The following is a 26,262-nucleotide window of genomic DNA, read 5'->3' as shown; positions in this document are numbered from 1 at the left end:
GGTACAACCCTAGAAAGACAGACAGACAGAAAGAAATCACTTATCTCTAGACCCACTGAAACATGACTATAAGCATGTGACAGAGAATCAACCAAATAGAAAACTCATAAACAGTCTGCATCTTTTTCTTTTTTAAACACCTCCATCTTTAAATTTCCCCCCTAAGATTGACCTATTGCTTTTATAAGCTCATATTTTTATTTAGCTACAAAGGTTAGCAAAGGTGGTGACAAATATATATACACACACACACATATATACATACATATGTGTATGTATTTCTATATTCATACTGTATATAGTTTCTGCATTATACTGGATACAAATAGTATACACACACACGAGAGAGAGAGAGTAAAGAAAGAAAAGATAGAGAGAAAGAGAGAACCAGCTATTGGGAATAATTCTATAACAGATTAAAATAATCACTTTAAAATAATAATAAGGCATTCCCGTCATGGCTCAGCAGACACAAATCTGACTAGCACCCATGAGGACAAAGGTTTAATCCCTGGTCTTGCTCAATAGGTTAAGGATCTGGCATTGCCATGAGCTGTGATGTAGTTCACAGATGTGACTCGGATCCCGTGTTACTGTGGCTGTGGTGTAGGCTCATAGCTGCAGCTCCAATTTGACCCCTAGCCTGGGAATTCCATATGCTGCGGAAAGACAAAAAAAAAATGTTAAAATTAAAAAATAATAATAATCATATATTTAGAGTTAAAAAATTGCGATTTTTATGTCAGATATTGAATTAACAATTTTAATTATATTCTCTTTGTTATAGCCTATTGATCGCCACAATAACCAAACCTATGCAGTAGATATTATCCCCATTTCATAAAAAATGAAATTTAAGCTCAGACAGTTTCAATATCTTTTCCAAAAACACCCTTTGAGTTAGGGTCCAGGTCAGAGTTTCAATCCATGATTGCCCCACAGAAGCACTTGTTCTAATCCTGTCTCTTATTCCACTTGGGAGGTTTCATTTTTTAAGATCTGTTCAAGAGCATGTACTACTGTTTACAAGACATACTTGCAACATCATGAAAAGTGTATTCATGTAAAAATAATGTTTATGTTCTATATTTTTACAAGTAAGACCTGAGGGTTGTAGAATTAAAAAAAAAAAAAAAAAAAAAAAAAAAACAATAATGAAAACAAAGAGCACTTTACCTGACTTGGTAATGGAGCGCCAACACAGTGTGTTTACTGCAGTTATTTCTTCATCACCTTTTACTGATTCTGCAGGATTTCTTCTTCAAATCCCATGTTCAAGTGAACTCTGCTGTGCAGAGCCCATGTCAAAATGTTGGTGATTTAGCTGTCCACTCTACTGAATTGGGTCTGAATTATCCCCTAATCCTATTGCTTGGCCCTTTGTGAGCAAGTCACAAAATTATTCCCCCAGAATAAAAATGGTTTGCTATTTTCAAGTATCTGGAAATGATTTCTGAGAAGCCAGAAACTCTTGAGTGCACTGATGGCAGTGCTCACCTTGCCTCTCCACTCTCTGTAGCAGATTTGATATCCAAACATATTAGATCTTTCCCATCCATTTCCTTCTCACCCAGGTCTTCTTGCATCACTGGAAGTTAGAATCTTTTGAATGATTGTGGCATGAAATATGCTGAGGAGAGGGAGGTAAAATTAAATAAGATTGAATAGTCAGAATATTTTTTAATCTTTGTGTATTTGTCCTTAAGTATGGGCAGATAGGAGACAGAGGTATCTTTCAATAACTTGTTAAGGTCCCTATTCTCTGATAATCTGTGTCAACATTTTTCCTATCTTCTTCCTAAATGACGGTGTAGATCTCAATAAATGTTAACTAACTAATGATACATAGTTAGGTGGGATAATTTATCAGACTTATCATAATTAGAAATAATTATTTGCAGAAGTTGACAAACGTAATTGTTGTCTCCATGGTGTCTATAAACACATCTTTCCTGTCAGGATGAGAAAGCATAAGTACCACAATTAGGAGAACTTCTAGTGTATTTATTTTATCAATTATTTCCTAATATATTATTATTTCACCAAAAGGAAGAATCTATATTTTTTAATTTGTCTATATGTAAAATGCAGTATCTATTGAATCTCTGAATAATTAAATAAATCTATCAATTATGTGCCTCGGGGATTTTGTAAGGATTGTAATTTATAAATGTAATTAATAAAGAAGTTACTAAGACTCCACTGAATTTACAAAATGCACTATAGGGCATTTGCTAAACCCATTCAGAGTGGAACTATAAATAATTTAAAGTGCTGCACTTGTCAGAGTAAATGAACAAAATCTATTTTGATGTAATGGTCTTGTTTACTTACTAATTTGATGGAGCTACTATTTCCCCATAGATTTCCTATCAAGGAAAATGAAGGCGTATCTATATATTTGAGGTATATGTAAAACATAAGTTATTTATACCACATCATGGAAAGATGTCTCAGTAAACTACATCTCTTCTGTAGATAAGCCATATAACATTGAAATAATTCATGGTCAGTGGGAGTGGCAAGCAGGGGTTATTCGGTTTGATAATAAAGATTATTTTTGAGAATTGAGTCTAAAACATGTTTAATTTTTTAACCTAATTCACTTTTATCCTCTTTATAATATTTACGCCTCAAATTGTTAAAAAAGAAAAATTTGTTAAATCAATATTTGTTAGCCAGTAAAATTATTATTTTTTTCATATGTTACTAATTAGCATGTGGTATCCTATTACAATACTCTTTCAAGGGAAAATCTGATGCTTCTGTGAAATATGATCATACAGCCTTCCTGTGCAGATTATCTCTAGGCTAAAAATCTTTAATTGCTTACTCCCTAGTTTACTAGGTTGAAAATGCTAAGGTGCCTTCTGGACCTGGTCCATTTTCTTACCTCTTACATGCGGAAAAGCTGCTTTCAGAAATGCAAGAAAATGAATTATGGATTCATCACATATGCTGTACATTGGGGTGAACTGCATGTATTCAAATTCTTCCAGCCATACAAAGCTTTTCAAAGCTTCTTTGTCTTTCCAATCAGATATTTTGCTGTTTGACATTGCTGATTCTTACAGCCCCATATAAATTACTTCATTTACTAACATCTGAGGATATAAAACTCCCTGGAAATCTACTTCCAATTTTCATAAGGTTGAGATTCCCTTATACCTACACAGACACACTGGCACACACAGGCAAGTATAATCATGACTCAAAAAAGTAGTTGTGATTATTTAAATGACAAAATCAACCAATAGAAAAGCTATAAAAAATTAACCTCTGGGAGAAGAAGGAAGGGGGAAAGAGAATGAATTTTACAGGTCTACGTGTGTGATATCCGGAGCCTCACAGAAGGGATATTCATCTGACATTCTCTGTAAGTTTATACCTTACAACAGTATCAGGGGTACAGTTAAGTGCCACCAGATGAAAACCATGGAATACTAAAGAGTTATCTTTTGGTCTTGGATCTGAGAGTCACAATCAATGGAAATAGATTCTGCTTTCATCATCTCTGCAGTTCTATAAACTTTAATTCTTACTTTTGAAAAATTTGTAGGCTTTAGATAAAAGATGATTATACCCATATTAAGATATAATTATGAAAGAATATAAGTATTTTGATAGATATGTCAAACTATAGCAATATATAGGTTGATCCACAAGTATAAGTAATTTTTAAAAATAACCCAAGAAAAGTTAAAACAATCTCAGATTTAGTTAGAACTATACACAGGTATACATAATCTATCCAAAAAACTTAATTGTATTTATTGTTGCTCCATGACCTGAGTAAAATTTTTGTCATATGACTTAAAATGTAACATCAAGAAATAATCATGTTTTCTTGCTTTTGGTAATAGGCAACTGTGAAAAGTTAAAACGTAAGCAAATATATATAACAGATATACATTACTGAAAAGAAACAAAGTGATATGAGGTTGAAGAACTATTTCTATCTAATATTTTATATTATCTCAAAAATATAAAATTTTAATATGTGAGATTGACTTTATTTCAGAGTACGTATAACAAATGCTACATACCAATATCATGTGTAATTGAAAAGTATGTCTTTGTGTCCATACATTAATTATTAGACAGAAGTTATCTATCACTTAATGGCCTTGTCACATGCATCAAAAAATAATTGAAAATATACACATTGTTTTATGTCACATAGACCAAAATTAAACCCTAGTTTATCACCCAGTTTAATTTTATAATGTTAATTTGAAAATTTTTCATTATGTTTAATTTTGTAAACAGATTTTTTAATCATATGAAGGGATAACATAGGATTCTTACTTTTTCCTCTAACTGCTCATTCTATTACCTCTTTTTATCTATTTCTTTTCCCCAATCCTTGCTCCTCTTTTCACAAGTTTACCTTTCATTCCTAATAGTGGAAATAAAAGAATAAAAGATAAATCACACACACATACACATACATATATGCATATACACACATAACTAAATATATAGAGAGAAAGTTAACAGTGTTTCCATGAAAGCAAATAAAGGTTCAGGAACTAATTTAAAACATTAAAGGAAGTGGGAGGGATCGGGAGCTTGGGCTTATCAGACACAACTTAGAATAGATTTACAAGGAGATCCTGCTGAGTAGCATTGAGAACTTTGTCTAGATACTCATGTTGCAACAGAACAAAGGGTGAGGAAAAAAAAAGTAATTGTAATGTATACATGTAAGGATAACTTGATCCCCTTGCTGTACAGTGGGAAAATAAAATAAAATAAAATAAAATAATAAATGTATACATTCACACTTATAAAAACAAAAAAAAAACCATTAGATAACAGTGTTAATCTTCTATTCCTGAAGAAACCTATGACACATGCACATAGCATTATTCTTATAAAAGTAGAAAATAAATTGTGACATGGTAAAAATGATCATTGTATTTTTTAGGCAAATCTTTTTCATATATAAATCTAGACGGAACTAAATTAACCATGAAGAATGTTTGTAACATTGGATAGGTGCTGAATATCTTAGCAACAGCAGAATTCTGACACATTCTTATGTGAACATTCTAATAAACTAGGTTTTGATTAATGTATTGTTATATCCATAATATTACTATATTATTATACTTTAATCACTTCAAATGCCCCAAATTTTAGTATATATTAAAAATTATCCTAATGATATTAGTTGAGGAACATAAGTATCAGAAAAAAAGGGAAAAGTCCTTTTTTAAATTAATACCATACACACACACACACACACGCTCAGGCATGCATGTTTATATATACACATATGTATGAATATTAATTTTTAATATAAAATAAAATTTTCAATATTACTAGTTTAGTAATATTTATGGCTTTCCATCTTATGAAATACATGGTATCATACAAACTCATACACAGAGGAGTTCCCATTGTGGCACAGTGGAAACAAATATGACTAGGAACCATGAGGTTGCATGTTCTATTCCTGGCCTCACTCAGTGGGTTAAAGATCTGGCATTGCCATGAGCTGTGGTGTTTATTGCAGATGCAGCTCAGATCCTTCATTGCTGTAGCTCTGGCTTAGGCTGGAGGCTACAGATCCAATTTGACCCTTAGCCTGGGAACCTCCATATGCTGAGGGTGCAGCCCTAAAAAAGGAAAAAAAAAAAAAAAAGGAAAGAAACTCATACACAGAGTTTAAATATTTATCATGATACCTGGCCTTCTTTTATGTGACTCAATTATGATAAATTATGCATTATTCCAAGACTGAATAGCACTACTATTCAGTAAAAATAATAAGGGTAGATTAACTAAAGTACTGCTGTTCCTTATGTATTTATGAGTTGAAAAAATATATATTTGATTTAAAATTGATTTTAAGCACATAAAATCAGCTTGTTTTAGATGATAATTTGAATATATTTAGCTATTTATTTGGAGAAGCCTAATAATTAAGCATTGGGGTATTTAATAAATATTTTTTCTACCCCACCTTCAGAGACTGCCTTTCTGAGCACCTTACATTTAAATAGGGCCATGCAACCAGTTCTGGACCAAGAGTTGTAGATAGTAGTTGTGTTATTTGTAGGCCTACAGTTTTGTTGGTTTTCTTTATCATTTATTTATATATACATTTTTTTCTACTCTACAGCATGGTGGCCCAGTTACACTTACATGTACACATTCTTTTTTCTCACACTACATGTTCCATCATAAGTGACTAGACAGAGTTCCCAGTGCCACACAGGAGGATCCCATCCCTGAAGGCAACATTCTGCATCTATTTACACAAAGCACCCAGTCCCTCCCACTTCTCCCCCTGCCCACATGGCAACCACAAGTCTATCCTCCAAGTCCATGATTTTCTTTTCTAAGGAAAGGTTAATTTGTGCCATATATTAGCTTCCAGAAATAAGTGATATCATATGGTATTTGTCTTTCAGACTTACTTCGCTCAGGATGAGAGTCTCTAGTTCCTTGCATGTCGCTGCAAATGGCATTATTTTGGTTTTTTTAATGGCTGAGTTGTATTCCATTGTGTATATATACCACCTCTTCCAAATCCAATCACCTATAAGTGGACATTTGGGTTGATTCCATGTCTTGGCTATTGTGAATAGTGCTACAATGAATGTGAGGGTTCATTTGTCTTTTTTAAGGAGAGTTTTGTCCAGATATATGCCCAAGAGTGGGATTGCTGGGTCATATGGGAATTCTATGTATACATTTCTAAGGTACCTCCATACTGTTATCCACAGTTGTTGTAACAGCTTACATTCCCACCAACAGGGCAGGAGGGTTCCCTTTTCTCCACACCCCCTCCAGCATTTGTTATTTGTGGACTTATTAATGATGGCCATTTTGACTAGAGTGAGGCGGAATCTCATGGTAGTTTTGATTTGCATTTCTGTAATAATCAGGGATGTTGAGCACTGTTTCATATGCTTGTCGGCCACATGCTTATCTTCCTTGGAGAAATGTCTATTCAGGTCATTTGCCCATTTTTCAATTGGTTGTTGGCTTTTTTGCTGTTGAGTTGTGTAAGTTCTTTGCATATTTTAGAGATTAGGCCCTTGTCTGTTTCATCATTTGAAAGTATTTTCCCCATTGTTGACTTTTTGTTTTCTTTTTGGTTTCCTTTGCTGTGCAAAAGCTTGTCACTTTGATTAGGTCCCATTGGTTTATTTTTGCTTTTATTTCTGCTGTTTTGGGAGACTGACCTGAGAAAACATTTGTAAGGTTGATATCAGAGAATGTTTTGCTTAGGTTCTCTTCCAGGAGTTTGATGGTGTCTTGTCTTATGTTTAAGTCTTTCAGCCCTTTTGAGTTTATTTTCATGCATGGTGTGAGGGTGTGTTCTAGTTTCATTGATTTGCATGCAGCTGTCCAGGTTTCCCAGTACCACTTGCTGAAAAGACTGTCTTTTTTCCCATTTTATGTTCTTGCCTCCTTTGTCAAAGATTAATTGATCATAGGTGTCAGGGTTTATTTCTGGGTTCTCTCTTCTGTTCCATTGGTCTGTATGTCTGTTTTGGTACCAGTACCACACTGTCTTGATGACTGGGGCTTGTAATATTGCCTGGTCTGGGAGAGTGATGCCTCCTTCTTGGTTTTTGTTCTTCAGAATTGCTTTGTGTAGGCCTACGTTCTAATTGCAGTTACAACACACCCTAGAGTGCTCTATTTTTTTCTGTGGCATGATTATGGGTGATATTTGAAATGGTAGCTGTCCCATCACTTTGTTTCCCTGATCAAATATAATCATTAGAGACATCACCAATGACTCATGATGGACATATAGGTTGTGTAAGAAATAAAATATTGTCATTCTAAGGCACTGAAATTTTGGGCTTGTTATTGGTCCATCATAATATAGCCTATTCTGGTTGAAACACTTTATAAACCATTTTCTATTATATATTTTGATGCTATTGAGAATGGACACAATGAGGCAAATGGAGCAATGGATAGCATTGTACCTATGGGAGGAAAGTAGGTTTAGACAAAATGATTAAACACAAAATCAGAAGAAAATACTTACTGTCCTCCTCTAATATTGTTGCACTTATTCTGTAGGTCATCCAGGTTTACAATAAATACAATTGTGGCTTTCCTTGCAGGTTAGGTTTAGCAGTAAGAAAGTATTAGAGATGGTCTCATTAGTATCCAAATGCATGATCTGATCCTGGAGTGATAGAGAGTCAGCAACCAAAAGCCAGTTGGCTTCAGTTACCATAATGACCTACAATATTGAAGTGGAAGCTAATTGGGCTTAATCTATAGGGACTTGTAAAGATAGATAATAAATTATGGTACCCTTAAGGGTAAGCTATACGATAGTCAGCAAGAGTATTTATTAACACATGTAGCCAGAAATTAGAAAAATAGAAAAAAACACACAAAAAAACAGGAGATTGAAGGCAGTTACCAAAATAAAAAGTCACAATTACTTGCTCAGTTCCCAGACCATAAGAGATAGTCATGTCCCAAAATTGGAAAGACTGCAACACAGTGACAAGAATCCACCATAATATTTCACACAGTTGGTTTTATTGCTGGTGGTGGTAGTGGTGATGGTGGTTTGTTTCTTTTTTAATGAGCTTATACATATTTACTCAAGTGACAGAACATTGTAGAAGGAGAAGGGTGAAGACACAAATACTGCAGGAACAACTGGCCCCAGATCCTGAGTTGACATTAATACCTGGAGAACTAAAGCATCATCTTTGTACTTCTGTTAGAAGACGTACAAGGATCAGGTGTTCAGTCAAGGCATCATAGTCTACCTAAACTAAACATACTTAGTGGAGATAATCTACAGTCAAAATAACAAACATATGCCTTTCCAATGCCTCCTGCAGATATCCTGATCCTTGTGTATGTAGTATACACCTTGGTTACTAGCACCACTATCTGCCAGTTGCCCAAACTAGGACTCTAGAGTATCATCCATAACTCCCCATTAACTCTTGCTTTCAATCAATCATTCATAGCTTTTTATTCTACTGATTTTATGTGCCTTGAACTGATCAAAACTGTATAATTGCCCATTCAGCTCCTTCCAATTTCAGGTTTCCAAAATATAGCCCAAAGATATGATGGATAAATGTCTCTTAAATACAAATTGAGACACTTCTCTTCCTTGCCAAAAATCTTTCAGTGGCTCCAACAGCACTTAGGACAAATTCCAAACTCCTTACTTTTGTATATAAGAGCATTCATAGATTGGCCCCACCTAGCTTTTAAACTTCATCTCTCAACACACTGACTCCCTTCTAAAAATTCCAGCTCCCATCTGAAAACCTATGCTCCCACCATGTTAGAATGCTTAAGTTCTTTGACTTCTTGCTGGAAGCTTTCCATGATCCTGACAGCTAGATTAAGTGCACTCATATGTACACTCATATCATCCAGGATTTATCCTATCTAAGTCATTAGGCTTAAATGTTAGTATATTTCTTTTTCTCTCCCATTAAACTATTTGTCTAGTACCTAGTATTTTCCCAGATACACATATTTTAGATATTCAGCAGATGGTTTTTAAATGAAACAGTATTTCAAAACATTCTAAAATCCTTGAAAGAAAGATAAAGTTAACTTTTGGAGATTTATTACCTAACATTACCTCCAAAGTATGTATCACATGCAAATAAATCAGGATTCATAATTTACATGTAACTTCACTGGAAACACAGACTTAATAAAAATAATAAACTCATTTAAACCAGTAAGTGATTTTTCTTCCATCTTTACTCCAGACTGTGGAAATAAATGTTTAAGCTATAACACCTGAATGAAGTCAAGAGTGGTACAGTCCTTGACCCAAAAAAATTACCATTGTGTTTGTTTTATGTTGGATTATCAGACTTACACATAGTGTTCATATTAAGTATCAGTATTTTAGTTTGAGTCATCTTACCAATCCACAAGATTTGAGAACTGAGAGGGGCAACTCTATCCCACAAAAGGCCCCACTACTTAATTAACTTGAGAGTAGTCATTCTAGACTCAGAACTGTGCATCTAATGACTGCTTTTCTTAAGACATTTAGGAGACTTCTCCCTGAGGATAATATATTTATTCTCTCTCCTATTTCCTTCAGGTACACCAAATTTTGATTTTCCTACAGGGATGTGAACTTTTCTTGTGGGGAGGCTAGGTTGTTATCTATGCAATTCTGTCCATTTCCACAACTGAATGAGGGTGCATAGTGAGACCATTTAATTTATGAGTATGGAAGGAGAAGAGGAGAAAGAGACCATAGCCAGTTTAGGTGGGGGAAGAAACATTTTTTAAAAATCAGAACTTTCATTAGAGCATTCCTCGTGGGGTCTCTCCTAAGTGTTAATCTTGTTCATCTAAAGAGTGGAATGTATGCTGAGTGGACAGTAATTAATGTCCACCACACATAGTAAGCATAACTGGAAATTAGGGAGTCAGAGTTAGAGACTATTTCCTTTCCACTCAGTAGCTGTGAGATTTAACTTGTTCGTTTTCTTAATCTTCAGTTTCCTCATCTGTAAAGCTAGTATAATAATACCTTCTGCATCAGTTTTTTTAATTAGAAATATATATGATGATCTATGTAATGAACTTAAATTATTGTCTGACACAGCATAAAAGACAAAGAATGTAACATCCATTATGATTAATAACCTTTCCTCTCCTCTAGATACACAGAAAAACTGAGCTCTAGCCAATAGTGGTTGTATTACAGGACATCCCCCCATTAAAATATCTGTGGGTTGTCATCAATTTGTGGAAAGCTTTGTAATAGCAAAAGTCATAGTATGTCCTGGGTTCTGCTTTACTATTGTAATCCAGCATATGTTAATAGTATTTGTGTTGCTAGTGCCATCGTTGATGCTTTTAAAAGACAGATTTGGATAAGTGTATTATTTGATGTCACAAATGTTTCATTTGATGTCATGGGTGGTGGATGATTCCCTTTTTAAATTGTATCTATATTGGTAAATGCAGGGAATTAATGTGAATGTAGAATTGGACATAAGGACAAAAAGCATCTAAGAAAAACAAAATATTTGAAAAATTTTAGGGAAGAGACGTGGAACGAATACCTCTTCCTGCAAAAACATTATTGGCAACATATAGAAAGAATAGTTTTTAAAATGTATGATATCAGAGCTCCCTTATGGCTCAGCAGGTTAAGGATCCAGCATTGTCACTGCTATAGCTCTGATTACAGCTGTGGTGCAGGTTCAATCCCTGGCCCAGAACTTCTGCATGCAGGAGGCAAGGACAAAAAAAATTTTTTTAAGAGGAGATATAACAAAGTATTCTAGAAAATATTTAGTCAATTTGATCACTATGTGAAACAAAAATATCAGCTTGAGAACCCAAAGTAATTTTCTATTACACATTACATAAAGAATTTTATCATATTCTATTTTTTCAATAATTGACTTCATTTTTATAGTTTACACATGTAGTGACATTTTAGCAATTTTAACTCAGGTTATTCTGGAAGGTATTGGTAGGGCTACTACAACTTTACTGTTTCCTACACAAAACTATTTATCATTTGTAAACCTTTCTTTCCTAAGTTGCCTGTTCAAATTTAGTTTATGCTTGATTTATGTAAAGCATGTCTATCCTAAACCTCAAGGGGCACAGGAAACCTAAGAAGTATCTGGGTAGAAACCTGTCCAGATATTTCACTAGATTCTTCTGACATGACAAGAGATCCAAGGCAATGCTCTAAGGAGGGATAAGTGTCCTTTAGGATTTGCCACTTGGTCACTCACTGGTCCTGCCTTAAGCTTTTCTAGTGCTGTTCTATTTAGAAAGGGAAAGAAGAGAACACAACGCTGTAACACTGTTGCTGCTCTGAAATCCTTGGAAGTTCAGAAAGATGGCTTTCTTTTTAATTTTTTCTTAATTTTTTTGGTCTTTTTAGGGCCACACCTCGGCATATGGAAGTTCCCAGGCTACGGGTCACTTTGGAGCTGTAGCCACAGGCCTACTATACCACAGCCACAGCAGTGAGCAACACTGGATCCTTTATCCCACTGAGTGAAGCCAAGGATCAAGCCCACATCCTCATGAATACTAGTCAGGTTCATTATCTCTGAGCCACAACAGGAACTCCCCAGAAAGATGGCCTTCTAAAATTGATGGCATATGTACTTATCAGTGGTTAATTTGGAGAAGTAGATCAAAGTTGGCTGCTCTTTTTTCCAATATGACATAAATGTTTACTAATGCTGGAAACCTTTGGGAAGAAGCATTAAGTCCAAAACAGCAATGCAATTTCTACTAGATGCTTATAGGACACCCTGAACCTTAGGTATAAATCATTTTATACTTTTCCCATCAAGTACATGAGGAAATTACATTGGATATGCATCATTCATTTATCTTTCTCTGAGACTTTTAAGCTCTTGCATTCTCCAGAAAACCTTTTTTTTCTATTCCTCTTTCCTGTTTTATAGTATAAACACCATATTTTTAGGCTCTATGATCCATTGAACAAGAATTGAGGAATTCAGGATTTTCAGATTAAAACACCTACAAGCAAATATTTATATTTTCTGAACTAATATTGGTAAATTTTCAGATAATAACTGTAATTATTTTAACAGAACATCTATCTCTCTACCTGTCTTGTGAAAGAGGCTTTCTCCATATATAGAAAGTGAACAGAAAGGGAAAAAAATGGATGACAGGAAAAGAAAGTCCTGTACTGCCTACATATGTATTCTTTTCTCTTTGTGACCCTTAAAGTTAATTATTTCTCTCTAAATGCATTTGCAAAACCAATTTATTTGAGAAACCTTGATAAAAGACCTTACAAATGATACGTTCTGGTGGCTGACTCTAAACTTTCTACCCCTTATGCACAGTATTGATAATTTTGATGGATAAAGATGTGCTAGATAGAGGTCAAGTTTAGGTGGCTTCAAGCCTATAAAAAGAAGCCTAATTTCATTTTTGAGGAGATGGAATGGCCTGTGTGGCCTTAAAAGTCATTGCAGTTTTATATGAGGCTTGGCAAATTCCCAGCCCTCTGATAGGGACTCATGCATAGGCATAGAGTACAAAGGCCCTGTGCAGGTCACGATGAGCTCAGTATTTATGTTTTGGCACCAACAGTCCATGAAAAATAAATGACTTATCTTAGCAGGTCCTTCATATTTTTAAGAAGTCATTTTACTTCAGCTGTATTTCAGATCATGAGCTATTAAAATCTTCAGTATTCTTAAAATGTCTGCATTCAAGTTAATTTATACATCATTAATTCACTATGTCTGCCTCTTCTGTTTTAAATTACTATATGTGGATATAGATGTTTATTTCACTTGGAGGTTAGACATATTTTCCCTAGAAGTTATTCTCTGAGTAGAGCCACTCATTCCTCTTTCTCAAATAGAACTGGTTACATTTGATAGCTTTTATAAAGATTCTCAAGTCTTTCATATATCTGGAGACACCAAAACCATTTTTTTTAATTTCATGTAGTCAAATCAAAATTATAAAACTCTGCCTCTGCACATACTCTGTCAATTACGCTCTTCTTCAGTTCTTTTCCTTCCCCTCGGACACACTGCATGTACCTTTCCAAACTAAATTGATTTCATTAACTTTCAACCCCCGACCCCATAATCATACAGAGATACATAAAAAAAAACTGCAAATATTCAGAAAGTCAGTTGCCTCTTTTGAGGCTTTCCCAGTCATTCACTTGAGATATCTATTCAATATTCAAGTGATACTTAGTGAGGAACTGCTAAAATTGAAATACTTGCTAAAAATTTAGGAGAGAGAAAACCCACATGTACAGAGAATTCACTTTGTAGCTCAACAGAAACCAACCTGACTAGTATCCATGATGAAATGGGTTCGATCCCTGGCCTCACTCAGTGAGTTAAGGATCCAGCATTGCCATGAGCTGTGGTATAGGTCACAGTTGCAGCTTGGATCCTGCATTGCTGTGGCTGTGGTGTAGGCCAGCAGCTGCAGCTCCAATTCAACCCCTAGCCTGAGAGTTTCCATATGCCACAGGTGTGGCCCTAGAAAGAAAAAAAAAAAAGAAGAAAACGCAAATATGCATGGCCATTTCATTCTCTCAAGAAGCTTGCAAATGAGTAAGATGGACAAGATAAAGCTAAAGACATAAAGAATGATAGTCATGATGTAGGAACTTAATAAATTTAAAAGTGAACATTTAGTGAGTTTCTGTTGTGGCTCAGCGGTGATAAACCCAACTAGTATCTATAAAGATGGGGGTTTGATCCCTGGCCTCTCTTGGTAGGTTAAGGATTGGCATTGCCATGAGATGTGGTATAGGGTCACAGACATAACTCAGATCCTTCATTGCTGTGGCTATGGCATAGGCCTGTAGCTGCAGATCCAATTTGACCCCTAGCCTGGGAACTTCCATATGCTGCAGATGCAAGCCAAAAAAAAAGCTTTTGGGGAACTTTTTCGTTGTTTTATTAAGGGTTCATAGAAAATCTACTATAACGTTGCTGTACTCAGTGTTGTCTTCAAAACAACAGTGTAGATATCCCTTGGCAACTTGTTAGAAATGAGGAATCTCAGGGTCTAACCCAAACCTAGTTAATCAAAATTTGCGTTTTAATAACATGTAAATGTGCATGTAAAGCCTATGCACATTTTTTTTTTCTTTTGTCTTTTTTTGCTATTTCTTGGGCCGCTCCCGCGGCACACAGAGGTTCCCAGGCTAGGGGTCTCATCGGAGCTGCAGCCACCGGCCTACGCCAGAGCCACAGCAATGCTGGATCCGAGCAGCGTCTGCAACCTACACCACAGCTCATGGCAACGCCGGATCGTCAACCCACTGAGCAAGGGCAGGGACTGAACCTGCAACCTCATGGCTCCCAGTCGGATTCGTCAACCACTGCGCCACAATGGGAACTCCAAGCCTATGCACATTTAAGTCTGAGAGGGTCTGTGTTAGAGCTGTCAGGTTCTAAGAGGAGATCAAAAGCTTATATGAGGAAATGAAAGTATTGGAGCTGGGTCTTAAATATAGAAATAAAGAAGGTAGCAACATAATATTAAAGTCATGTCAATTGTACAAAGGAACTGTCTCATCTATAGCTTACTTCATTTGGGTGGGTTAAGAATAGGACATATGGAACTATACCAAAATGGTAAGTTTGTCCTCAATATTTGATCAAGTCAGAAAATGATACATGTGACTGAAGAAAGCTGTGGGTACTATGAAGTATGTCTTGCCTCCCTCTCAGGAAGTTAGATGCCAGAGAAAGAGAGATACTAATTAAGTATAAATAATTAATTTAATAAGAAAATAAATTTGAAAGTCTGTATTTTGAGAGAGAGACAAGGAGTTCCTGTCGTGTTGCAGTGGTTAACGAATCCGACTAGGAACCATGAGGTTGCGGGTCCGATCCCTGGCCTTGCTCAGTGGGTTAAGGATCTGGCATTGCCTTGAGCTGTGGTGTGGGTCGCAGACGTGGCTCAGATCCCACATTGCTGTGGCTCTGGCGTAGGCTGGCAACTACAGCTCGGAATAGACCCCTAGCCTGGGAACCTCCATATGCCACGGGAGAGGCCCAAGAAATGGCAAAAAGACAAAAAGACCAAAAAAAAAAAAAGAAAGAGAGAGAGACTATCTTAGCCCATTCAGACTATCACAAACACCACAGACTGAGTAGCTTATTAACAATAGAAATTTATTTCCCACATTTCTAGAGGCCAGGAAGTCCAAGGTTGGGTCTCTGGCATGTTCACACTATGGTAAGAGTCCTCTTCCTGGTTCAGAGCCAGAGCTCTTATGCCTTTTTCTACCATGTAAGGGGCCCCTGTGTGGCCTCTTTTATTAAAACACTGATCCCATTCTTAAGGGTTCAACCCTCACAACCTAATATCTTCCCAAGGCCTCAAACTGCCAAAGCCATAATCTTAGGAGGTTGGGATTTCAACATAGCGATTTTGAGGAGACACAAACATTCAGGCTATCGCAGATCCATTCAGGAATATGAGCCAGATCCATTCTCTCCTTGTGGTCCTAATTCTTCTATCTCAGACTGGTAGTTATGGAAATCATGGATTTTATATTTTGTAAACAGTGGTCCTTAAGTTTCTTTTCATCTGCCATAATCAAGGTATAAGAATTTTATTCTTCCTCTGTAGTATTACATACTATGAATCTGGATTTTTGTCAGAAGTTTTCTTTTTGGCTACTGTACCAGAGAAAATGATGCTGCAGAAAAAGAAAAGTCTTCAATTAATATAAAAAAAATATGTCTTAGCTGCTAAAACTGTGTGAGTTGAAGGGAGCTGTGAGGATATGCTCATACCACTAATTTTGTATAAAAATTTGGATTTCTAATAAACTTCACATATTATGGTTTCCATATTCATGTGCCAGTATAATCCTCATATATATATGTGTGTGTGTGTTTATTTATAAAACAAAGACCAGCTTTTTAACTAATTTTTTTTTTTTTACTTTTCAAAGGAGAAGAAATTTTACATGTATCTTCAATAAATAAGTACTGGTCCAGGTCCTACATGAAGAAGAGTTTATGTTACTGATACAAAGTAGTTGCCAAAAGACATGCACATTTCCTTTTTTTTTTTTTTTTGGAACATTTTGTTATATGTTTCAGGTGTATGTACATTTCCCTTGAAGTCTAACAATTAGTCTAACAATTTGAGTAACTCATAATGAATAAGTCACTGTGTCTAGTAAGGTATATTTCATTCATCTGTTTGACCTAGATTTTGATCTAAAAACCACGTCTAGATATGAAATTAACAATCATATTTCCTGGCCTACATACTCCCTTAGAAACTCTACAGAACAAGGATGAGACTAGAGAAACCGCTATCTCACTCATTTTTGAATTCACCTAAAACATATGCTAAGCACATAAATGATCAAAATACTGGTCTAAGTAATTAATCAAAATTAATAATGCAATGGCTCTGTCCTCATGAAACTATGAATGATCAAAATATTGGTCTAAGTAGTTAATTAAAATTAATAATGCAATGGCTCTGTCCTCATGAAACAAGTTTATTCAAACAATTGTTATACGGACTACTACAAATACTTTAAGATTGAAATTGTTACTTTCCTGAGAGAAAACAAAAAATTCTTCACAGAAGTGATATTTAATGAGTATCTTGAAGGTTTAGTAAGATATCAAAAGTCATAAAAGTGTTGTTGAACCTAAGTTTATGTGCCTGATGCAGTAGTGAAGCCAAATAAACCAGAATGTTGCACTTTGGAGCAGAGAAATATATATTGCCGGGCAAGGCGAGGAGAATGGGGAACTCCTGCTCTGAGTATCAGTGTTTCTGGATGGTTTTCAGGAAAGAGTTTTTAAAGGCAAAATTAGAGCTGAGAGCTATAGGATATGTGACTTTCTTTTGGTTGGTCTGTTGTATGGTAAGAGGGTGGTGTTCCAGGAATCTTGTGCTCAGCCTGAAGTTACTATCCTCTCTACCTGGATGAAGGCCTTCATAGAGGAAATCAAAGATAACAGCCCTTAAGGTCTCAGACACGGCTCAGATCCCACGTTGCTGTGGCTCTGGAGTAGGCCAGGGCTACAGCTCCAATTCGACCCCTAGCCTGGGAACCTCCGTGTGCCACATGTGTGGCCCTAAAAAGACAAAAGACAAAAAAAAAAAAAAGATTGGATGAAACAATCTTAGTCTACCTTTCCTGAAGCTATTGAACATGTCAACATTCACCTGTCCTTTTCAACTATTAATCCCACATCTATTATAGCTTCAAAGACACTCCCATTTACCTGTGTTCCCTCCCCTTATCACTCTGCTCCTTCAAACATGTTACTCTTTCTCATTACCATGTCCTAATCCTCTTTTTATTTACATGCCCTCCTCAAATCTGTTTTTATTTTTCCTATTTCCCAGTTTTGAAACTGAACAAGGCCTGTGGGGCTCCTGGACACAAAAGCCTTTCTGTGGTCCCCATTTCTGATATTTAGGAAGTAGGCCTCATTCAACCTCCTTGGCCTTCCCAGAGTTCCAAAGGATGGGTTTAAGCAGTCACTAATCAGGGAAGAAAGGGAATGAGGGACAAGGGAGGGGCAGTCAAGAAGCAAGAATGTAGCCTTGGGGCAGGGTCCTGGTTTCACCTCAAGGAATAAACAAAACAATATTTTGAGCTCTTCTGCAGAACTAAAACCCCCAACAAATGGAAGATGTTAACTACTCCTTGAAGAATTCTTCATTTCTAAAGGAGGACCACCAGAACCAGTCTCCAGGCCACCAAACACCAGCTTTGAAGAAGAAAGCAAACTTGCATCTACTCTGATCCTTATCTGTGCCCCTATTTCTACTCCAGAATCATAAGATTACCACCTATTCTCTCCCCACAGAGGCACAGCCTTTAGGGCATTGGCTTACTGTGGCCTCCTTTGCCTGACAAAGCAATAAATGCTATTCATTTCTCCTTCACCCAAAATTCTGTCTCTGTGTTTCTATTCAGCATCAGTGGATGCAGGCCAAATTTCATCAACCATTTCCTAAAATTATCAAGAATTGGGTCTTGCTCCTCCTTCAGTCATCTTCTGCTCAACTAGTTACTTTTAAGCCTTGGTCTGTATCTGACTGTGCAATAAAGGAGGACTCCCCTGACCTCCCCCAACAAAATAAGAGAGGGATTTTAGCGGAGACAACATAGTCATCAAAATGGCTCTTATAAATTCCAAAATACAAACCAATGGGACAATTTTTTCCAGGAACACCAAAAAGACAGAGAACAAGAAGCTAAGAAATTTGAAATAAACCTAAAGATTTGTCAGTCGTAACATATCATTTATAAGTAAACCTTTTTGTCTGTTGCTGCTGCCGTATGGGCTCCATAGGAACTTCATGGAACTACTGCAATTTACATGCTCTGCTGTGGGAAATAACCAGTATCCTGGACAACCTTAGCAAGACAATCAGCAGCATCATCAGAGAAGTCCAACAAGTCGTGTGCAGGATCCTCTACAATTATATGGCATTGAACACAATTTTGGTTTCCCAAGGATACACTTGTGCAGTGGTCACAGTGACTGCTGTATATATGTTCCCTGAAAACTCTCTATTGTCTATGTCATCACTAAAAATATTTAGACCAGGAAATTGTTGCAACACCCCTCCTGTCCTTACTATATTATCTAAGGACACTTTGGAGCTAATGATCTGAATTCTCTGCATTGACTTCTTTCAAAACTCCAGTCTTGTTTTTACTCTTATTCAGAACTTAATACTCATTAATTATCTTATATATTCTTTTGTATGTGATCGTGTGTATTGTATGATGTGCTTCCCCCACCCCAGTTTTACTGAGGTGCATTTGGCTAAGAAAAATGTTAGATATTTGAAATATTCAGTGTAATAGCCTGGCAGCCATTTTTCTAACCTCTGTTTGTTTCTATGAATTTTCTTTTCTTTTTTTTTTTTTTTCTTCCATTTTGGTCACCCCAATGACTTAAAGAACTTTCCAGAGAAGGGATCAAATCCAAGCTGCAGCTGTGACATACACCACAGGTGCAGTAATACTGAATCTTTAATCCACTGCACCAGGCCAGGGATTGAACTGGCACTTCCACAGAGATAAACTGGATCATTAACCACTGTGCCACAGCAGAAACTCAATTTTTTTTCTTTTACTTTTCTTTCTTTTTTTTTAGATTCCAAAAGTAAGTTATACCATATGATATTTGTCTTCATCCATTTGGCTTACTTCACTTTGTATAATGGCTTTCAGTTCATCCTGGATCATGTGTCACAAATAGGAGGATTTATATCTTTTTTAAGGCTGAATAATGTTCTGTATTGTGTGCCTATGTGATTTTTTTAATCTTTCCATCTATTGATGGAAACCTAGATTGTTTCCCTATTGTGGCTATTGTGAATAATGCTGCTGTGAATCTAAGAATACAGATAGCTTTTTGAGACAATTATTTCATTTTGTAGGCATGTATACTCAGAAGTAAAATTGTTGGATAATATGGTAGTTACATTTTTAATTTTTGGCAACCTCCATAGTGTTTTCCATAGTGGCTATACCAGTTTCCTTTGCCTACACATTCGCACCAGCATTTGTTACTTCTCATCTTTTTAATAATAGACATCCCAACAGGTGTGAGGTGATATTTTATTGTCATTTTGATTTGCATTTTCCTGATGATTAGTGATGATGAATATTTTCAAGCACCTGTTGATCATTTATTGATTTTCTTTTGAATGAATGTCTATTTAGGTCCTTTGCCCCTCCCCAACTTTTTTAAATTTGAGTTGTTTTTTTAGCTACTGAGTTGTATGAGTTCCTCATATATATTGCATATTATCCCCTTGTCTGGTATGTAGTTTGAAAATACTATTTTTCATTCCATAGATTACCTTTTCATTCTGTTGATAGCTTCCTTTATTCTGTAGGAGAGTTTTAGTTGGAAGTAATCCTACTTGTCTATTTTTGCTCTTGTTGCCTTTACTTTTGGTATCACATACAAACTCTCATTACTATGACCAAAGTTGTGGAGCTTACTCCATCATGTTTTCTTACAGGAGTTTTGTGGTTTGGGGTCTTAAATCCTTAATCCATTTTGAGTTAATTTTTATGACTGGTGTAAGATACAGTCCCAATTTCATTCATCTGGATATGACTTTCAGACTACCTATTCCTCATTGTATATTCTTGAATTACTCTGCTGAAAATTAATTGACTGGGTATAGATGGGCTTATTTCTCAGTTCTATTTTTTCCCTTGATCTATGTGTCCTTTTTATGCCAGTCATAATGGTTTCATTACTATAGCTTTATAATATATGTAAAATCAGGAAGTGTAATGCATCTCGCATTACTCTGCTTTCTCAAGGTTGTTTTGGCCACTTGAAGTCGTTTTTAGTTTCGCAAAAATTTTTGGATTTTTTTTTTCTATTCTCTGAAAAATACCATTGGAATTTTGATAGGGATTGCATAAATTTGTAGATGGCCTAGGGCAATATGGACACTTTATCAACATTAATTCCTTTAATCAATGAACATTGAATACCTTTCTATTTATTTGTGTCCTCAATTTCTTCATCAATTATTAATAGTTTTCACTGTACAGATATTTTATCTTTTTGCCTACATTTATACCTAAGAATTTTATTTTATTTTTTACTATTGAAAATAGGATTACTTTCCTAGTTTATTTTTTTGACACTTTGTTGTTGATGATAGAAACACAAGTTATTTTTACATATTGATTTTTATATACTACAACTTACCTGAAATTGCTGATTAATTCCAACAGATTTTGTTGGAGAATTAAGGGTTTCTATATATATAATATTAGATAAAAGGAAAAATTTACTTCTTTTCTGATTTGGATTTGCTTTAATTCTTTTCCTTTCCTAATTGATCTTGCTAGGATTTCCAATACAATGTGAATAAAAGTGATGAGGGTGGACATCCTGACTTAAAGGAAAAATTTTCAGCATTTTACCACTGATGATATTATCTGTGGGTTTGTTATATATGGCATTTGTTATGTTGAGGCAAATTCCCTCTGTATCCAGTTTGACATCATGAAAGGATGTTAAATTTTGTGGAATGCTTCTTTTACATCAATGGAAACAACCATGTGATTATTATTATTATATATATATAATATTTTTTTTTTGCTTTTGCTTTTTAGGGCCACACCCATGGCATATGGAAGTTCTCAGGGTAGGGGTTGAATTGGAGCTATAGCCACCAGACTACACCACAGCCACAACAACGGAGGATCTGAGCCATGTCTACAACCTACACCACAGCTCATGGCAATGCCGGATCACTGACCCACTGAGTGAGGCCAGGGATCAAACCCATATCCTCATGGACACCAGTCAGATTCATTTCCACTGCACCACAACAGGAACTCCCAACCATGTGATTTTTATTATTAATTATTTTATGTGGTGTGTTATATTTATAATGTATGATGTTGAATCATAATGCATCCCAGGCAAAACCCCACTTGATTAAAATATATGATCCTTTAGTGTCCTATTGAATTTAGTTTGCTAAAATTTTGTTTAGGATTTTTACATTTATATCTATTAGGGATATTAAGTTGTAATTTTTGTGTGTTTGTGGTGTCATTGTCTGGCATTATCAAGGTAATGCTATCCTCGTAAAATGATTTTGGAAGAATTCATTCCTCTTCTGTTTTCTCAAAGAGTTTGAGAAGAATTTATATTAATTCTTCTTTTAATGTTTGGTAGAATTCAACAGTAAAGTTATCTGGTCCTGGACTTTCCTTTGTTGGGAGGCTTTTGATTACTGAATTAGCCTTCCTATTAGGAATTATTCTGTTTAGATTTTCTATTATTAATGATTCCAGTCTCTGTTGGTTGTATGCGTCTTCTATGTTTTTCACTTTGTTGATATATAACTGTTTGTAATAGTCTCTGACAATCCATTGTATATGTGTGGTATCAGTTGTGATATCTCCTCTTTCATTTATAATTTTATCTATTTGAGTTTTTATCTTTTTCTTGGTAAGTCTAGCTAACACTAGGTCAATTTTGTTTATCTTTTCAAAAAAACTCAGTTTCATTGATCTTTTCAATTTTTTAAAGTATATCTGCACTAATCTATGTTATTTACTTTCTTCTGCTAACTTTGGACTTAATTCTTTCTTCCTTTTCTAGTGCCTTGGAGAAGTCAAGTTATTTCTTACTATAAGCATTTATAATCATAAACTTCCATGTTAGAAATGCTTTTGTTGTATCCCATAAGTTTTGATATTTTATGTTTCCATTTTCATTTCTCTCAGGATATTTGTTGATTCCTTTTTTGGTTCCTCCTTTGGCCGATTGGTTGTTGAGGAGAATATTGTTTAATCTTCACATGTTTGTGAATATTCCAGTTTTGTTCTTGCAATCGATTTCTAGTTTTATACCATTGTTGGAAAAGATGTGTAATATGATACCAGTTTTTAAAATGTATTAAAAATTCAGGAAGAGACTGGGAAAACTGGAGATTTTGACTGTTCCCTCTATGCCGAGCCTGGATAGGGTAGTTGGTTAAGAATTCTTCTTTGCTCTTGCTTTATAAGCACATACGCTAAACATTGGAATGATACAGAGGAGATAATACTCAAATTCACAAAGCATTATTCCATATTTTTAACTTATACAGTCTAGTCAATTAAATCTCATTCAAATTGGAATAATAAAAATTAAAATAAAAAAAGAATTGCTTCTTTGTTTGCTACAGTCCTGTGGGAGTGGGATTCATGAATGGGGGTACCTTTGTTCATGAGAGCCAGACATGTGGCAACCTCCCTCTTGGCAGAAAAATGTAAAAGCTGAGGTGTGGATGCCTGAAAAATCTCCTTCCAGGTATTTTCTTGTGACCTGAAGCAGGCTGAGGGAGAAGGCAGGAGAGGTGTCTATGAGCATCCCTGGTCTCTGGGTAGTGTTACAGTCAGCCCCTAGAGCCTGCCATTTTGTACATGTATTTTCCCATTTGTATAACGTCTAGAAACCACTCAGCTATTTTCTGGATTTTTCTCATAGAACATTGTTCTGTGTGTAGTTGTTCATTTGCTATTTTCATGAAATGAGGGGATCTCAAGAACCTCCTATATTTTCCATCTTGTAGAGTCTTCCTTTACTACATTCTTAGGCATGGTTCTCATAAAGTCTCTTAAGTGTTCCATGATTTCTTAGACAGTCCTAAAACATACTCAACAGATGATATGAGCAGTCCTTCAAGGCCAACAAAAAAGTGAAAGCCAGCCCACCCTAGAAACTATAAACCTCAACTTTACAATGGCTCTGATTCTATCTCTAATAAAGACAGACTCTGGGGAGTTCCATCATGACTCAGTAGTAATGAACTCAACTAGTATCCAGGAGGATGCAAGTTTGATCCCTGGCCTAACTCAGTGGGATAAGGATCCAGCATTGCTACTGCTGTGGTTTAGGCCAGCAGCTGCATCTCTGATTCGACCCCTCATTGGGAACTCACATATGGTGAAGGTGCAGCCAATTTTTTTTAAACTATAAATCAAAAAAATAAAGACAGACTTTGTCCATCTTAAACAACAGAGGGCTGCCCAGTTGTGCAATTACCTGATAGTTACTGATTCATGTGGCTTGCCCAAAATTTAATCAGGCTTCTCCTCTCTCTACAGTCCTAAGAACTTTAGCTTCCAACTTTAAGGAATACTAAGAGGCAGTACATACCCCCTTAAAAGCTCATTCTGACAATCAGCTCACCACAGCAAGAAACATTTCCTGTTAAATCACACCAGTCATGCTGTCTGCTCATTCCCACCTGCTTGAGTGATTTCCCCTCAAAGTTCTTGCTGACCTTGCTTACTCCTCCCTATAAAGAAAATGCTTTTTTTTTTCCTGTTTGATTTTGAGATGCTTGCAGCTCTCAAGGTCTGAGTGTTCTTTGTATTACAACAGACTTTTCAAATGGTTTTTCCTTAGCCAAGTTCAGGTTTGTTTTTATTTAACCACACATTTAGAATATTATTTTAAAAATCTATTATGATTGTGCTGTATCTTTCATATCTACTGATTATACATACTGCATATATACATTTTTATTTCATGTAGAATTCATGGGAATGATAATCACCTTATTAAGAATGGCAGCTCCTTTGTGAAGTTAGTGGATTGTGTTCATACGAACTGTGCAGAGAGCCTCAACAATTTAGCAATGCTTGAGTTCTTAAGCTGGATTTGGGATACACAAGTGTTAATAATATTCTTTATATTGTACCAAAAATTCTTCCAATTTTTTTAAGGCTTAGATAGTAAAGATGGGAACAAATTAACAATAATAAAAATGATAACAGAGGAAAAGGCAGGGCTGGCTTTGGCATTTACTAGTTTTATATATGTTTTATTAGCAAGAGTTAAAAATAAAATGAAAACTAAGTTGGTTATTTTCAAACTATTTTTGATCAAAAGCTTTGGTACTGTGAGTTATCACTTGGCATAGTGTTTATAAGGATAGGATTTTGTGTCACACAGTTCTAGAATTAAATTTGCTGTTGACACCTTCTATTTCTGTCACCTTGAGAAACTGACACAACCTTTAGAGCCTCTGATCCCTCATCTGTGAGATGTAGCATAAGCACTACCTCTTTGGGCTATTATGTGGTAAAATAGAGATAACTAGGTGCTTAAAATGTTAAAGGTTATTCTTTAAATAAAAGATTATGACAAAAATTTCATAATAATCTGTCTTTCACATGATTTCTACAGCTGAACTCAGGACCACAACAGAGCCTGAGACTCCAGATGTGAAGAAACTCAGTCTCCTGAATTTGAGGGGAAATAAAAAGGATTTTAGAGATCTTCTTTGAAGTTAAAGACTTGCATTACAGATCCGGCCCTGACACTAATAAGGTAAGTTATCTTGGCCTCTTTAAAAATATATTTTTAAGTATATATCAGTAATATGACAAGCAAAGTGATAAATACTGAGGATAGGCTATTACACCTGATAAATTCATTCCTTTTGGAGCTTATATCTCCTCTTCTATAAAAAGAGTGGCTTAAATTAAATGATATCTTTGTTTTACTAAAATTCCAATAATTCCTAAATAACAAATACTTGGTGAAAATTGATCTTAATTTTTTGGTTAACACTGAACTATCATAAAGAAAAGAAGAGTCATCTATATGCACCAAAGGCTGCACCTGAACCTAAGGCAAGTATATTTGTTAACATATTTGATTGTGTAAAAGGAGGAAAATAAACAACTAGGGCAGAGGTTTGTTTGGGGTAAGAAGGAGACTAAAGAACAGTATGTGTTAGCATTTCAATACTATCCATATTAACCTTGAAATATATTCAAAATGGGTCTAATTAGTACTATTTTTGCTTCTACCATTCTTGTCCCAATTTCTACTCTCTCTTGCCTGTGTTACTATGAAGACATTGATTTTATCAATTAATCTCTAAGATACCATTTTGCCTCTATCCCCTATATTACATTTTAAACAAGAATGACCAAAATAGTATAAGTAAAAAATAATTATATCATATGATTCCCTGCTTAAAATCTTGGAGTGGCTTCCCAGTACAATTATAATAAGGAAAAAACTAAAAAACAAACAAACAAACAAACAAACCTTGTTAGCCTACATGGCCTTGTATGACGTGGCCTTTTCCTGTGCATTTCATTTATGGCCCATCTTCTCATCACTTCCCTGATACTTCATCAGCACAGAAATGTTTCTCTTTTTACCCTTCAACCCTGCTGATTTCATTTCTGTTTTTAGATCTAGGAACAGTCTGACTTTGGAAAAA

The 26,262-nt window shown here is 35.4% G+C and overlaps 1 long non-coding RNA gene across 2 annotated transcripts in view; it reads left to right on the top strand.

Annotated features, from left to right (window-relative positions):
* The window catches only part of LOC110259433, a 628,822-nt gene that overhangs the window by 461,842 nt on the left and 140,718 nt on the right, over positions 1 to 26,262 (top strand). For both annotated transcript variants that reach the window (XR_002341842.1, XR_002341843.1), the window contains exon 4: positions 25,212 to 25,355. This is a non-coding gene — a long non-coding RNA (uncharacterized LOC110259433). The remainder of the gene's footprint in view (positions 1 to 25,211; positions 25,356 to 26,262) is intronic.

The sequence above is a fragment of the Sus scrofa genome, chromosome 2, assembly GCF_000003025.6.
Source record: "Sus scrofa isolate TJ Tabasco breed Duroc chromosome 2, Sscrofa11.1, whole genome shotgun sequence".
NCBI lineage: Eukaryota > Metazoa > Chordata > Mammalia > Artiodactyla > Suidae > Sus > Sus scrofa.
The sequence above is the reverse complement of the archived record's forward strand: the minus strand, read 5'-3'. Positions and strand labels throughout refer to the sequence as shown.